Source organism: Rutidosis leptorrhynchoides, chromosome 8, assembly GCF_046630445.1.
Source record: "Rutidosis leptorrhynchoides isolate AG116_Rl617_1_P2 chromosome 8, CSIRO_AGI_Rlap_v1, whole genome shotgun sequence".
In the NCBI taxonomy this organism is placed as follows: Eukaryota; Viridiplantae; Streptophyta; class Magnoliopsida; order Asterales; family Asteraceae; genus Rutidosis; species Rutidosis leptorrhynchoides.
Genome location: NC_092340.1, coordinates 292,606,790 through 292,623,092, shown reverse-complemented (window position 1 = coordinate 292,623,092; position 16,303 = coordinate 292,606,790). Strand labels below are relative to the sequence as shown.

The window sequence follows — 16,303 nt, the reverse complement described above, 5'->3', positions numbered from 1 at the left end:
CCGATTCATTGTCATCCCTAATCACGGAGTAAACATTTTAATTCGATTATATACTTGCAAAAATAATTTAAGCAAACATATCCCGTTTTCTCCGCCATTTTTATATATTCATCAAAAATATCAGCGGATGTTCCATACGCCAATTGGCGTAACACGCAAGTTATTTTTTGAAACGTTGTAAAACCAAGACGTTCGAGTGCATCCGGACGTTGTTGGAAAAATGCAAAGTGTTTATGAACATTATTAGTATAAGAGTGATTGAGAATACCGTCTTTGATACGGAGAAATAATGAATTCGCATCCGAAATCGTCTCTTGAAAATGTCATGTGAATACGTCGGAGTTTGAGAAAAATAGTCGTTCCACAAATTAATACCCGCTTGTTCACGATCTCTATTAATAAAACGTTGTGGGTTTCGTTGCACCCGAGTTCTTCTAGGTTGGTTTTCTTCCTCTTCGTCGGATGAGGTGCTATTCCAAGACTCGCAGCTAAAAACTCCATTTTTTGTTGATGAAAACTAGAATGTTTATGTTTATATAAATTGGATTGATATGTATAAAGTATGAGAAATGTGTGAAATGATTAATGAAAATGAAGGTAAATTGTGTATGTTTTTATAGGAGAAAAAGAAAAGAAAAAAAAAATTAAAATCTCTAACGGCTAGTCCTCCAACGGCCATATTTCATCAACCAATCACAGCGCGTCACCTCACAAACTACCCCTCTCTCTCCCTCGTGATCGGCCGACAAACTATGGGCCACAAACACCCATTTCCGGTGTTTGTCGGGACGTTTCTGGTGACATGTGGACGTTATCTGTGGTCTAATTGAATTTTTCTTGCCTACTAAGAAGTGGGAAAATAGAAAACGCGGCTCTACCGGTTCTGTCCGGTCCGCGCTAACACGTTAAACTTTTTTTTTTTTTTTTATTTATTTTCATTTTCCATTTTCCATAAAACCCCTGTTTTCTGGTTTGATGGATTTCGACAACCTACAAATTATGCACAAGGTATTTCTTTCTTCATCATCCTAACTCTCTCAATTTAATACATTTGTGTAATCAATTGTATGTTTTTGTCGGTAATTTTAACAATTGGTTGTCCGTGTTGGGAGAAATTTTAGAACTTACGTTTTTGAGAGTTTTCATCTTGCTAATTGATGGTTTAATCGTTACTTAATTTGTTGTTTATTTTACAAGTTCAAGGTTTGGCCTTGTTTTCATGCTTTATGTGATGTAAGGCTGAAAAACTTGCTGTTAAAAAAAGGAACAAGTTAACAAATAGAAGCAAACAACACAAAAGGAAATGGATATTGAAGGAGGAGAAGTGGGTCGGGTCGGGATTAGAGTGCCCGTTTTCACCGGTTGGTTGGAGACATCAAAAGGATCTAAAATAAGGTTAGGTCTTTGTTATACTTTACACGTCTATCGGTTATTAACTTATTATTAATTCTGAATCACATTTTGTGTTTCAGTTGGATATTTTATGGTTTGTGTACTTTGTTGGAGAGTTTCTGTAGTGCATCCCACCATGTATCGGGTACGTGCCATTATTAATTGTGATTACTGAGTTTTCTCATTCATGATTTTATTTATTGTTCAGTTATGTTATCTGATGTATATATTTGTTTTGGAGATCTTACCATTTATTGCATATCTCATATTAATAAAGTGGACGAAATCCTGATAGGAAAATAAGAAAGTTAACAGACTAGACTAACTGACTTGTTAGAATACATTATGTGTGCTGTTGGGATATGTTCATCCGTTCTCGTTTATATCAACTAAACATATTGTTAGTACAAGTATATATGAGTCCAGTGGCGAATCTAGGATCAAAATTCAAAGGGTTCCTATATACTTTGAGTAGTACTTTATAAAATGTTTTTCCAAAATATGAGTGTTTACTCCAAAAAATCTATTGCTTTTAAAAATATATGAGGTCCTATCTTTCAATTTAATGATGTCCTATATAATTTTAGTACTAATTTGTAAAACAAAATTGAAAAATAGTGGGGTCCTTTGACCCCAATGCCTTGGCTGTAGACTCGCCCCTCTATATATCACCTGAAGTACTATATAATAGAGAGTTGTCTGTCGGTTAATGTTGTCAGTGTTGCAAAAGTCGGCTGACTAAACGTTTTGGTGACTAGTCCGTCCTGTTTTGTCCGAAAACGTCTCAAAAGTCGGTCAATGCTAAAAACTCAGGTCAAAGTCAGTTAAAGTCGGTCTCAGTATGACTAAGCTGGGTTTGAGTTGATCAAAGTCAAGGTTTGTATAAAAACTTTAATATTTTTCTAAAAATTAAATTTCGTGCCCTATGTTTATTTTGATAAATTATCATTAAAATATTTATGTTTTATATTTATGTTTTATATTTATGTTTAATATATGTTTAATACATTTTATTACTAAAAGTCAACATTTGTCAACACTACTCCCCGACTTAACCGACTAGCCGTTCCAAGCTCCTGACCAACTCGTCTAGGCACACCGATCACACGTGCATTTACGACTTCATTTTATAAAAGGGTATATTTTCTCACTAAACCTAACCCTAAGCCCTCATTTTCTATCTCTTTCCCTGCAACTCCAGTCTTAGCGCCGCACGTTTTCGATTGTAAGTATATTTTTCTCCATTGGCTTCTCTGTTTAATTGTTTCCTTTCTTATGTCACTTTGTTAGATTTCAATCTACAAAAAATGATCTTTTGCCTAAATGTACTTAATTTTGCATTAATCTGCTTTGCGATGGTCTAATATCTTTTGCTCTTTTCTTTAATTGATTATGTTTGCTCGATTATTGCTAACGCTTTTAAGTTTTGGGATTTTCTCATTAAAAAGCTATGATTGTTTCCACATTGGGGGATATGCGGCTAACAACCAGTAAAATGGGCGTTTTATTTTCCGAACTTGGCTTTTTACCGATTGTCTGAATTCAACACTGAATGTTCACTTAAATGGATTCTTTTAAGGATACTGAAGTCCCAAAATTTTCTTGTTTAAAAAGAATTTGATGCTTGGATGACCATAAATAATACGATGATTTTCAGTTTCCAAGTAGAAATAGTGAAATATTCATTTGAATCCTTAATTTTGCTTGAGATCTTACAATCACATGTGATTGGATCTTACAATCACATGTGATTGGATCTTACAATCACATGTGATTGTCCCGTGTTTTTAATCCTAGCCAATCACATGTGATTGTCCCGCGTTTTTAATCCTAGCCATTGATTATATTGATCCAAGGGCTGAGATTTATCCCCTGGTTTTCAAGCAAAATTAAGGATGCAAATGAATATTTCCCAGTAGAAATATAAGTTTACAAATTAATTTAGGTAACTTAATATTTCAAAATTCACAACAATAACAGTTTGATTCGTTTCACTGCTTTGATTCTTTGTTTTGATATAAGTACAACAAAAAGCCATATGCTCTTTTTTTTCTTTGTTCTAATCAGCTTACTCTGACTGTGTCATGTTCATCATGAGTTTATGATATTTCTTCAACTACGAAGATTGATTTTTCCTAAGGGTTTACATGTTCTGTCATCGTCTATATGAAACTGGAATTGATTTAATTTGACATTAAATGCTTCCTTTTATTGTGTAGCTTTTACAATTGTATAGATGATGGTTGTAACTTGCATAGTTTTTAGGCCAATTTAAAACCGGTTTAACATCACTTGAGTTTACTCTATCGTATTGTAATTTTTAAAAGCTTAGACGAGTTCAAGTTTGGTGTAAAAAGGAGCAGTTGTTTTTATTTTGTACTGTATAAATTAAGATCCTATGCCCTACGTAGTGTTCTCATTGGGCCCTCAATAGGTCACTTAGGCTGCGTATGACAAAACATAATGATTAAGTGCTCAAAAGAATGACAATAACCTATTTGATAATCATTCCTAATGAACTCTACAAATTATGTCAAATTAATCTATCAACCTTATAAATGAATAATAAAATAATGTAATTGGTTTGTAAGTGTTTTGGATATAATATAAGGAGGATAATCAAAAAATGGAGGTGCTGAATGGTTAAGATTGTACTTCAACTCTTACTGGTTCAGCACATATTACTGAATGGTTCAACATCATTTGTCATTCAGACACCACAAACAAACGCACAGAATGCTAATGCAATCATTTAATAAATAGGCAAACAAACTCACCCTTACAGTTACTATGTTCCTGATTTCTGAATATACTTATGATAGTAACATGCTGTATGTTCTTTATTTTGTGTGGAGATTCTTTTTTATAGCAACATTTTAGAATTGAGAAATATTGTTTTTGTGTACGTTTATGCTTGTCACCAGTTTACAACTGTTGTATCATATGTGGTTTATTGTATACATATTGAGCTCAAATAATTAATCAAATTTTCTTTTGCTAGTGTTGGAATGGCTATCACGAGAAGCATGACTCAAACGGTGAGGCACAATGCTTCTAGCGGGAAAAAGTCGAAAACTTTTGACGATGGTGGATCCCCACCATGGTCAAATCTGTTAAATGATATCCTTATTTTAATCATAATGAAACTTGGAGTTGGTGATTTTCTCTCCTTAAGTTGGGTCTGCAAGTCTTGGAGGGCATGCGCACTGTCAAACCGAGCCAAGTTTATGAAATGCCAACCACCCATGTTAATATCATTCGTTAAGACTCGTGCTAACATAAAGTACTATTTTGAGGACTCTAAACGAAAAAAGTACAAAACCATGCTTCCAAACTGTAAAAACAGAATCTGTTGTGGCGTATCTTGCGGCTACCTGATTATGTACAGTTCGAAGACCAACGACTTATGGCTTGTGAATCCTATCACAAGGCGCAAACTTTATTTCCCCAATGTTCCCATTCGCGCTAATGCGACGAATTTAGAATCAGTCAACGCTATTCTGGTCTATTCGCGTTCCATGTCTACGTGGATGTTTTTACTCACACCCAAGTGTTCTAACATAATATGCTACTCGATATCCGGTCAACAAACGGGTTGGAAAGCACTCTACTCAAATTACATAATCAAAGATTTATGCGTGTTTAAGGGGAAGTTTACGCCTTACATGAAAGAAATCAATTAAGTGAAATGAGTCTTAATCCCGAGCCTACCTTTACGCAAATTGAAATGAAGAACGTTTCCAAGATTTATTATTTACGTACACAGTTTTTAAGTTCGGATGATAATCTTTATGTGCCCGTTTGGACGCCGGGGAATGTGTACGAGGCCTTGGAACTAGATTTTGATAGTATGGAATGGGTCCCGGCAACAAAGACAATAGCTCAATATGCGTTATTTTTAAGCTATTTTGCGGGTGGTGTGGGTATTAATCCGGAGACGTGGGAGGGTCGCGGAAATCGATATGAGACGTGCATATACTTTCCTAACAGAAACAATAGTTTAATAGGCGGGTGCAATATTGCCGAAATGTGGTACTTTCCTCAAGATAGCTTGAATGAAAATGTCGAAGGGTGATGACTCTGTTTAGTCTTCGTCTTGTTTACTTAAGTAATATTATCGTTATCAACATTTTTATTTAAGACCTTTTTTATGATGCCTATTATGAATTGTTTTGGTATTGGTTACTTTTCCCTTTTGTTTTGTGATATTTGAATGAATGAATTGGGGATTGAGGAACATTTGTTGGCCTTTTTGCTGTGAACCAGAAAGGTTTGCTTAAGTTCCCTGCTTCATTTGATAGTGTAAGTTTCTGAAAACACTGTTTTGCGTATGGATGATATTTACTTTTAGTTTAGGGGTAAACTTTAGTGCGACACAAAGCTGCTGATCTCGAGTCAGCTCCTATGCCGCTAGCACCCCTTCTTTGTGATGACCCGGGAATTTCCGACTAAATTTAAACTTAATCTTTATATAATTTCGATACGATAAGCAAAGTCTGTAATGTTGGGTCTCAAAAAAATTTGGAACGACGTTCATATGTTCAATTACCCTTTGACCGTGCTCGACGATTCACGAACTATTGTGTGTGTGTATATATATATATATATATATATATATATATATATATATATATATATATATATATATATATATATATATATATATATAAAGGTAAGTGTATATATAATATTTTGAGTTAATAAAATATACTTTAATCACTTGAATTAAAAATGTATATATATATGTATGACTAAATTCTTTACATAAATAATAACACACACACACACACACACACGCACACACACACACACATATATATATATATATATATATATATATATATATATATATATATATATATATATATAAAATTAATAAAATATTAAAGATTCAATAAATTATATAATTGGTAGATATGATATAATAAATGGAAATATAGTAAATTTAATTAACAAGTTTAATATAATCATTATATTAATATTATTATCATTACTAGTAGTAATATTATTAATATTATTTAACAAATTGTTATTGTTATTGTAATGAATAAATATTAAATATTAAATATATGTTATTATATAATATATATTTTATAATTAGTAAAAATGAGATAATTAATACTGAAAATATAATTGTTATAATGATATTATTATAATACTATTAATATCAATATTAGTACTATTAATGTTATTATATAGATATAAGATTTAATACATTTAATTTGCTATATTATTAGTATTACTAATATTATTATTTTCAATGTATAGATATGAAATTTGTTACATATAATTTGTATATTATTATTATTACTATTAATACTAAAAATCATTAATATTATAATTATCATTATTATTAAATATTAAACTTATTATTATTATTATTATTCATTATTGATATTATTATTAAACCTGATATTGATATTATTATTATTATTATTTTAGTATTATTAATAATATTAAAAGTATTATTATTAATATAATTATATATTATATATAATAATTATTAATATTAATCTTTTATATATAAAATCGGGATTCAGTTGTACGTACCCATCAAATCTGTTTAAAATTTTTGTTTCCTGTCTCTTAAATTATTTCATGTTGACTTCAATGAACGCTAACAGATCCAAATTTTGTACCATCACACTCACTTTATTTTTTTGTTGTTTTTCTTATTTTTTTTTCTGCTGCAATACCTCTTGTCGACTAAAAATATATATAGATACATTTGTGAAGTATGGCTGTGATTCAGACTTCAGATTTATTGTTATTACCAAAATCAAATACAACAACCAATTATTGATCAAGCCAATCTATTTTATTAATTTTTTTACAACTCGTCCCCTGTTCTAGTTCATAAAATAAAAACTTCAAATTTGTATTTAATTTCAAAATCTGTAAATGTAGATAGGTTAGGATTATATTACTCAAACTATCTGTAAGATCCCAACCTTTAATTCCTTGAAACGAGTACGAATTCGTGAGTCAAAGTTCAAGATTTAAAAGTCAAACATTTTGTTCATAGCAAAATTCGAAATCATATGGATGTTTTTGTTGAAATTAATGATTTATAAAGTTTCTATGAACCTTTTGAAACACAATTTTTATTATAATCTTTGTCTAAAACGAAGGTTAAATCGAGTTTGAATTTTTTTTTTCTTTTTCTTTTGTTACGACTGCAGTAGCAGTTGTTCTTGGTTTTTTTTTCGTTTTTATTCAATTAATAACCCCTCTTATCTGATTCTATAATGGTTACAAGTCCTAAATGTTATCACAAATTCGTTGTCTTGAATTATTTGATCTCTGGTCGGTTCGTGTCACACCCCCAAATAGGGCCTGGGGTATTTGTGACTAATTATATCAAATCACAGTTGTATAAACGAGAACGACTCTATATGAGACGTTTTATTGAGTTTTGCAGTGGAAGATAAATAGATTACATTGTGTTTAGAACATTAAATGTCTTTAATTGATATGATATGTAATGAAGACTCCAAGTATAGCAAGCAATCATCATCAAGGCAGCAGATATACAGCGAAAGCAATACTTAAGTACCTGAGAATAAACATGCTTAAAAAGTCAACACGAGGTTGAGTGAGTTCATAGGTTTGTCATAAATAATGATTTCAGTAATAGTGTTAGACCACAAGATTTGTTTTCATAAGTAGATCACTCAGATCCAGTCAAGTTGATCTCCCGCAGGATCAAAAAGTTATGCCAGTGCGTGATATTTAGACTAAACGTTGTTTGCCCCGTGACAAGTTGTTCTGTCCTTGTCGTTTAATTTCATTATCAAGTAATACAAAGACTTAGTCAGATGTATCGGGGACGTTACTCCCGATAGGCCTATCCCCAATAATTAAGAATGCCGCAGCAATTAAAAATATCACTGTAGGGACTTAGTCGGACATAGCCGGGTATAGCATAGTTTTAACAGTTGGTACTGATATTTAGACTAGACTTTCAAGTTTGCCCCGTAACAAGTTATCGTTTATACTTGTCGGTTGGGGACTTGTTGGTCATAGCCCAACATATCACAGTTTAATAGTTGGTACTTGTATTTAGACTAGACTTTCAAGTTTGCCCCGTAACAAGTTATCGTTTATACTTGTCGGTTGGGGACTTGCTGGTCATAGCCCAACATATCACAGTTTAATAGTTGATACGTGCAAAACAGTTATAAAAGTTGCGCATGTATTCTCAGCCCAAAAATGTAAAGAGTAAAAGGGATCATATGAAACTCACGATACTGATACGATAGTTTGTAGTAAATTTGTGTATGATGGTACTGAACAAGTGTTGAGTTGTCCTTGGATTCACGAACCTAAATCATTTATATATAGATTAACACGTATAATGGTAATCAAATAATTACATATATTAATTATAATATTTATATATTTAGTGTGTAGTTTATATAGAAATTGTACTAAATTTTATATACTTTGTATATTTGTATATGTTTATTTTGTATATGATTAATAAATTGTTAATCTGTTTAATATATAAATTATAGGTAGTATTAATATAAATATATAATATTTATTTGTTATATAAAAATAATACTAATTATGATAAAAATCATGACAATTATAATAATAATCATAATGATAAAAATAATAATGATAATATTAGTAATGAGAATGATAAAAATGATAGTTTTTAATAATATTAATAATGAAAATTTTGATAATGATAACTTGAATAACACTAATAATAATTATAAAAATGATAATTTTATTTGATCATGACTTAATTATATTAATCTTACTCATAAACATAATTTTACTTATTTTGTTAATAATAATAATCATACATATTTTAGTGATAACAATAATAATAATAATAATAATAATAATAATAATAATAATAATAATAATAATAATAATAATAATAATAATAATATAATAATAATAATAATAATAATAATAATAATAATAATAATTTAGAAAACTACCTTAGGAGCCCCAAAAAGAAATATGCCACAGACAGGGATTGAACCCGAGACCTCTAGCTCACCCGACACGCACCCTAACCAATGATCCGTGTTTTTTTTTCTGAATAATACTACTATCTAATTATATTTATCCCTTATTATTACAGTTTCCTCTTCTTCTTCATGTAAATCGACCCAAAAAAATCAAATGATCAAAACACCAGTTTTTGTTTGATTTAACATTGAACTTGAAATAGAAATCACTTATACTTGTGATTTTAATTTATCAGACATAAAACAAAACAAAAATAAAAATGAAATTACTGCTTCTGCTGCCGTCGTGGGTTTTTTTTTAAAAAAATTCTTGCCTTTTGATTTTGAGAAGGTTTTAGTTAAAGATTAAAACACGAAATATATTTAAAATCAATCCTTGAAACTATTGGAATTGTTATTTTAACTTAAAATACAAACACGAATTCGAATTTGATCAAGAACACATGTTTGACTTTTGAAAACAAGAACTTTGACTCAAAAATTTGGATTCGTTAGGAAGAATTGGATCTTCAAATTTGGCAGAAAGATTTAGTGAAGGATTCCTAATACAACTGCACTTATAGATTTTGTAAAATGATTCGAAATCGGGTTTTTGATAAATTGAGTAATAACAGAGGTATACGACTGCAATATTTTTCAGTTTTTCTTTCTGTTTTTGATTTCGATTCGCAGCAATCTACTACTATATATATAAATGATAATGATAATGCTATTCGACTGGATCATGACTGGAACTCCATATTACAGAATTTGATTGATTTTTATAATTAATTTTGTGGATGTCGACTCATATTGATCAAACAGAGAGAAAAAAAAATATAAAAATAAAAGCAGATAAAAATATGGAATGCAGTTATGGAATCACGATGGCTGATAAAAAAAAATTAGATTGCAGGTCACGATTTTTAATATAAAATTTAAAAGTTGATACCTAATTTAGGTATTAGTTTTTTTCATATTATTTAATTAAGATTAATAATTAATAATATTATTATTAATAATAATAATTATTATTATATTAATAATGATTTTAATAATAATAATAATAATTATTATATTAATAATGATTTTAATAATAATAATAATGATAATAAAATGATAATAATAGTATTAGTAATGATAATGATAAAGATTGTATTATTTTATAATGATAATAATATTGGTATTAATGATAATGATATTTTATTATATTAATGTTCATGTTAAGTATTAACAATAATACTAATAATAATGTTAATGATATATTATGTTAATGATATTACTAACCATCATAATAGATGATAACTAATGATAATAATAATTTTGATAATAATCATAATATTATTAATAGTATTGTTTTTGACAATACTGATAATGATAATTGTAAATGATAACGATAATATTGTTAAATACAGTAATAAAAGTAATAATATAACAACAATATTATCTTGTATAAAGTTTTACATTTTTAATTATAACAATTAAGTCGTATTATATTTCAAGTGAATCATCGGAAACAATCGAAGTTTAGTTTAAATTTAATCGGAAATTTTCGGGTTGTTATAGTAACTACCCGTTAAAAGAAATTTAGTCTCGAAATTTTTGTTATTGCCATCAGTCGGCGTTGTTTATAAATAGGTGAGGATATTTTCATTTTATTTGGTTTTCACGTTCCCAGGTATACTCGGGGCCTTGCGTGAATTCCAACGGATAGAATATTGTTTTGTTTCTAGCGTTAAAATCATACGATCCATAAATTTTACGAAGTGCATTTTATTATTAATGCGGAGGTTATCTAAAGGATTTAACAAGATGTCATTGATTAGGTTTCCTCAGAAGGAATGATGACGCTATATACAAGTATTTCAATATACATGAAATGTGTTATGAATAATAGTGAGCTTATTTAAACCTTGAGCGTTTATGCCACAATATTAGGGTAGACAAAATAGAGAGGAGTTCATGAAAATAATAATCATGAAATTTGATAGAGGTCGTCATTGTTTACAACATGGATATTGTAATGATGAATATGAGTTAAAAAAATAGAGTTTTATCACCTTTGAATAATGTGGATAAAACAATTCGATTATAGAAAGAGTATAAACGAAGCTATCACAAAAGAGTGAAATGAGGAAATTAAATGTTCGCCTTAACTTTTGACGTAGTTACGATTGATTTCCGGATTTCAAGGAATTAAAGAAATCTTCGAAATCTTTATAAGATTTGATTCTCCAGTAATTACGGAAATTAGGATTTTCTTTAATTAAATGCGGTGAATTGCCTCGATTGATGTGTCTGGAATTTTTGCTATAAATTAGCTTCTTCCGTTTCATTATCTTCACCACTTCTATACTTTCTTTCTCAATTCATATTTCTAAAAGTTTTGTTAATATGCTCAATCCAGTTCTTGTTCTTGACCTTATATTGGTTATCGCCACAATCATCCTTCTTTTCCAACTCCCACCAGAGGAGTCTGTTTACTTCTATTATGCTCTAGGATTTATTGTGTTTTTAGTTCTCCCGTGTCTTTATATTGCTATACGCATTGATATACATGGTTTGTAATTTCTGTGTCGTTATCAGGCTTTATATTTTCCCTTATATGTCGAAGCTTCATGCTTTTGTAAAGCAAGTAACGGTCCAGAATTCGTAGGTATGAAGTTTCGAATAATCATAATATACAAAGCAGAAGGAAAGGTAATATCACGATTTGATTTGTCAAATTACCAGAATATCCGGAAAAGATAGAACTATCAAGAAAATATGTTCTTGATATGTTTAGAGATTTAAGTAGAATGTAAGAGTCGTGTAACATGACAAATGATGATTATAAAGTCTATGAATCATTATCTTCCATTAAAAATTTAGCATGACTCAATGTAATATAATCACGTTGGCCTGACGTCATTATATTATACTAACTCATGCTTCAATTCTCAACACTTCTTCAAAACATTTTAAACTTGAATTTTTCAGAATATAGAAACTAATACAGTTTCCTTTATGATGTAATAAAGATATCGCAAAGAGATAATTAATTGCGGACAAGAATCGCTATGAAGATATCTTCAGAAATATAGAGGATATTTATAACGAAAGATATGGTGATATCTTAGAATTTCTAAGATCCAATGATGAGGAAAATTCTTCTGTTTCCTCTGCATTTAATGCTACCACATCTGAATCATTGGTTATCAATCCGAGATGGTTTCAAGAAATTTTATTTTTAGATGATTAAACGCTGATTGTCATCGTCAACGGATCTAATGGTTAACGAATAGGCGTTATTGATTTTAAAAGTAATGAATGATAATTTCGATGGTTTGATATGATAATTCATCATAGAATGTGAATGAATACAATTCTTGAGAATCAGAATTGAAGAATGTACAATGTAACATTTTAATGTGAGATATAAATATTTCTCGGGTATTACCTACCCGTTAAAATATTTTTACAATTAACAGTTTGTACACAAGAGTTTTAATTACAGTTTTTATGAAAATATACATATTTTCCTTCAGATGTAATCATGAATTTAATGAGTTAGTATAATATTAAACTCATTTAATTTACGGTTGAAACGAGAATGAATAATCTCCAAAACCTTTAGAGATTTCATAATTGTCGTGAAATATTTCGCTAATGAAGTTATGAATCGATACATTCATCGTTACACTTGATTTATTATGAAATGGAGTTTATTGTGCTGAAGCAGTGATTAATGATTGTTAAGTCATTAACGAAGGATGTACATCATAGCATATTAGTGATATGAATTAACCAAGTAGTTACATACTAGTTATGAATCACACGTAATAGCTTAGTACGAAAAGATTTATTATTTTTCCAAATCATTTATACATATATATAAAGTATACATATATAATTCTTCAGGAAGAATGAGTCAATACATTTTAACTCATTATTACTAATATTCCTTGATATCTATCAGGCGTATGATGTTGATGTTTGAGGTAATGAGTGAGATGCGAATGTTGTTGTTGATGAAGTTGATGCTGTTGGTGGTGATGTTGTTGGTGCTTACAATGTTTGTGGTGTTGGTGATGTTGGTGGTTGATAATGCTAAAAACGAACATATATTTCATAGCATTATTCCTCAAGAAAGACAAGCTTTTAGTTGCAATTGTTCTATTAAAAAGTAATATTCGTTTAAATAATAAAAGGTGAAGACAAAAGACAGATTCGACGAATTGAAGACGCAAACGACCAAAAAGCTCAAAAGTACAAAAGACAATCAAAGAGGTTCCAATTATTGATAAGAAACGTCTCGAAATTACAAGAGTACAAGATTCAAAACGCAAAGTACAAAATATAAAATTGTACGCAAGGACGTTATAAAATCCGGAACCGGGACCAGAGTCAACTCTCAACGCTCGACGCAACGGACTAAAAATTACAAGTTAACTATGTATATAAATATAATATAATATATAATTAATTATATTAATTATATATATATTATATTTATAAATAAAAACCGTCGGCAGAGAAAGACTCCAAAGTTGTGAGCTGTAATTTCAATCTCCGCGACTCGCGGAGTTTGAAGGCAAAAATGCCGCGAGTCGCGGAGCCCCTAAAGTCGAAAATCCCTATAAAAGCAACCGAATTCTGATCGCAAATCATCATCTTTTTCTTCTTCTCCTCATTCATACGTAAAATATATATATATTTTTAATTTATATTTTAATTTTAATTATAATTCTAATAATAAGGGTATGTTTGCAAATGTTGTAAGGGTGTAAGTCGAAATTCTGTCCGTGTAACGCTATGCTATTTTTAATCATTGTAAGTTATGTTCAACCTTTTTATATTAATGTCTCGTAGCTAAGTTATTATTATGCTTATTTAATCCGAAGTAATCATGATGTTGGGCTAATTACTAAAATTGGGTAATTGGGCTTTGTACCATAATTGAGGTTTGGACAAAAGAACGACACTTGTGAAAATTAGACTATGAGCTATTAATGGGTTTTATATTAACTAAACAATACCTTGTTAATTTAATATTCAAACTTATAATTCGACGTATTTATATATTATCACATACGCTTGACTGGGTACGGTGGGCGGGATATCTATAAATACCAATAATTATTCATTTTACCGGATACGGAACTGGATTAATAGTTAATAAACTTGTTGAAACAGGGGTGAATTACATTCAAGGGTAATTGGTGTAATTGTTAACAAAGTAGTAAAACCTTGGTTTACACGCAGTCGATAACCTGGTGTATTCATTAAACAAAGTATTAAAACCTTGTTACAATTCGAATCCCCAATTAGTTAGAATATTTGACTTCGGGAATAAGAATAATTTGACGAAGGCTTTCGCTCTTTATATTTATGACTGATGGACTATTATGGACAAATCCGTATGGACATATTAAATAATCCAGGACAAAGGACAATTAACCCATGGGCATAAAACTAAAATCAACACGTCAAACATCATGATTACGGAAGTTTAAATAAGCATAATTCTTTTATTTCATATTTAATTTCCTTTATTTTATATTTAATTGCACTTCTAATTATCGCACTTTTATTTATTGTTATTTAATCGCACTTTTAATTATCGTACTTTTTAATTATCGCAATTTTATTTTATCGCACTTTTATTGCAATTTCATTATCGTTATTTATTTTACGCTTTAAATTAAGTCTTTTATTTATTTAATATTTTACATTAGGTTTTAACTGCGACTAAAGTTTTAAAATCGACAAACCGGTCATTAAACGGTAAAAACCCCCCTTTATAATAATAATATTACTTATATATATATTTGTATTTTTATAAAAGTAAACTAATATAGCGTTAAGCTTTGTTTAAAAAGATTCCCTGTGGAACGAACCGGACTTACTAAAAACTACACTACTGTACGATTAGGTACACTGCCTATAAGTGTTGTAGCAAGGTTTAAGTATATCCGTTCTCTAAATAAATAAATATCTTGTGTAAAATTGTATCGTATTTAATAGTATTTTCTGCTAAAATTAATAACTATTTTATATACACCCCGCTGCACATCAAGTATTTTTGGTGCCGCTGCCGGGGAACCTCTTAAGAGCCGGAAGCGCAACGCTAAAAAAAAAAAAAAAAAAAAAAAGATTTTTAGTTTACTTCTATTAAAAGTCGCTTTTATAAAAATACGTTTTAAATATTCGAAAATATAAAAAGAAAAACAAAAATATAAGTATTTTTAAGATTTTGTTAAATATTTAAGTTTTATAAGTTTCTTTATTTTTATTTTAGTTTATAAAAATATAAGTTTTATTTAAATATCTTTTATTTATATAAAAACAGAAAACAGAAAATAAAAAAAATAAATAAAGAAAAACGCGTCGAATTTAAATAAGCTGTCATCTGAATTTCCGAACCCCGCGACTCGCGGGGTTTGCAGCTTCGAGAACCGCGACTCGCGGAGTTTCTCTGACACCGACAGAAACCCTAAAACTGCATTTATTACGGATTATTATTAATTATAATTATTATTAACCCTAATTATTATTATTATTATAATTAGTTTTATTTTTAGTTTTACTTTTTATTTATTTTATATTTTAGTTAATTTAGTTTAATTAATTTGTAAAATTAGTAGTTTTAATAAATAAATAATATAAAAATAATATTTTTATAAAAATTGTACTTTTTACAACTTTTTGTATATTTTTATATTTTGTCCCTTTTTAATCGTTTTAGCGTAACTTTTGTATTTTTAGCTCATATTTAGTTTTAATTCATAGTTTTTGCCATAATTATTTTTACTCCTAGATTTTTAGGCTTTGCCGTAAAATCCCTTAAGTGCTTTTTCTTTAGACTAAGATTTAGGTGCTTTAGAATTTTGCGACGCCTTTTTAAGTTTTAGTTTCTTTTTAAGTTATTTCCATTTGGAATTTAGTTTTTCCTGTAAGCT

General features: G+C 29.3%; 1 long non-coding RNA gene across 1 annotated transcript; it reads left to right on the top strand.

The window, feature by feature from the left end:
• The first annotated feature begins 1,081 nt into the window (after positions 1-1,081).
• LOC139861740 (uncharacterized) lies at positions 1,082-5,624 on the top strand. The gene is made up of 3 exons (XR_011763935.1): positions 1,082-1,395; positions 1,473-1,537; positions 4,394-5,624. It is a non-coding gene; the product is annotated as an uncharacterized lncRNA (long non-coding RNA).
• The last annotated feature ends 10,679 nt before the right edge of the window (positions 5,625-16,303 follow it).